The sequence below is a fragment of the Nannobrachium achirus genome (assembly GCF_963921795.1).
Source record: "Nannobrachium achirus genome assembly, contig: SCAFFOLD_184, whole genome shotgun sequence".
Classification (NCBI taxonomy): Eukaryota; Metazoa; Chordata; class Actinopteri; order Myctophiformes; family Myctophidae; genus Nannobrachium; species Nannobrachium achirus.
In genome coordinates this window covers 157,036-158,828 of record NW_027664708.1, presented here as the reverse complement: position 1 = coordinate 158,828, position 1,793 = coordinate 157,036, and positions in this window count along the sequence as shown.

The following is a 1,793-nucleotide window of genomic DNA, read 5'->3' as shown; positions in this document are numbered from 1 at the left end:
GAAATATCCTTTGACTATGTTTATCGCATGGCTTCATAGATCACGTGTACCGGTTTTTAAGACATTTGAAGAAAATATGTAGGAAAAGGAGCAAAAAGTGTCTTTTGGAGAAAATTTGAAATGGTGAAAAATCTTCCCATGTGCAAATTGGCGTGTCCTATATGGAGAGATGCGTCGTGACCCAAGGAATCCAGGGAAAAAATAATTTTAATTCTCCGACCTATGGTTCAAGAGTTACGAGGCAAGTGGTCCGTTATAGCGCCACCATGTGGCCAATTGGAAATGCTTTTGGGGATCGTTGAGTATGCCACCCCCGACCTGTAGTTGAAATTCAGTGTTGACTGGACCTTTTGTTTGTGATTTATGGCTATTGTTTGCAAAACGGGCCCCTCCCGCTAACTTTGGAAGCGCGTTACGAACGAACGTAATGGACTATCGCAATATCCCTTGAGTATGTTCATTGCATGGGTTCATAGATCATGTGTACCGTTTTTTGTGCAATTTGAAGAAAATATGTCGGAAAAGTAACAAAAAGTGTGTTTTGGAGAAAATTCAAGATGGCGGAAAATCTATCCTGGCGCAAATGGGCGTGGCCTATATCGGGAGATGCGTCTTGACCCAAGGAATCCAGGGAAAAAATAATTTTAATTTTCCGACCTACGGTTCAACAGTTACAGGCCAAAACGTAAAGTGGGCTGTTATAGCGCCACCATGAGGCCAAATGACACTATTATTTTTTATTTAATCCTTGAAATCATTATGAACCTCCTCTCCAAGTCTTGAAACTCTAGCCCCTATGGTTTGCGAGAGACAAATAATTGAATTTGAGTTTTTGCCATTCCCATTATAAGTCAATGGGGGGAAATTAATTCACTAATAAATTAATATCAATTAAACTATAGAACCTTTCTCTTAGCAAGTTACTAGCACACGATTCCCGAGTAAGCCGGTCGATTTCACATATGGCGCGAGTGTGTGGTGCGAAAACTGTGGGAGGAGTAGCGTGTCAAACTTTGAGGAAAAGCATGGACATAAGTAAACTAGAATTGACAGAGTCAATTTTGACAAGTGTGCCTGCAGTGCGCGACCTTGTGCAGCGGTTTGGACGGTGAGACAATCCGCCAAGTCAAGGTACAGTACACTACGGCACAGTAAGGTACAGCACAGAACAGTACAGAAGATACAGTACACTACAATACAGTAAGGTACTGTACACTACAGCACAGTAAGGTACGGTACAGTACAGTACAGTACAGTACAGAAGATACAGTACAACAATACAGTAAGGTACGGTACAGTGCAATACAGTGCAGGTACGGTACAGTACAATACAGTGCAGTAAAGTACAGCACAGTAAGGTTAAGTACAGTACAGTGCAGTAAGGTACAGCACAGTAAGGTATAGCACAGTACAATAACATACAGTACAGTACAGTACAGTAAAGTACAGTACAGCACACTAAGGTACAGTACAGTACAGTACACTACAGTAAGGAAGCAAGCAGTTCAAACTGTGAGACCATCCTCCGAGTCGTCTGTGTTTCGTTGTGAGAGGGTCGGTCCCCGTGAAAAACGCGTTCTGGCACGAAGCGGTTACGTTTCTCGCGTTTGTGACGCCCCCTAGGGGTCGAAGTGGAAATGCTTTTGGGCATTCGTTGAGTATGCCACCCCCAACCTGTGGTTGAAATTCAGTGTTGACTCGACCTATTGTTTGTGATTTATGGCTTTTGTTTGCGAAACGGGCCCCTCCCGCTAACTTTGGAAGCGCGTTACGAACGAAGGGTATTGACTATC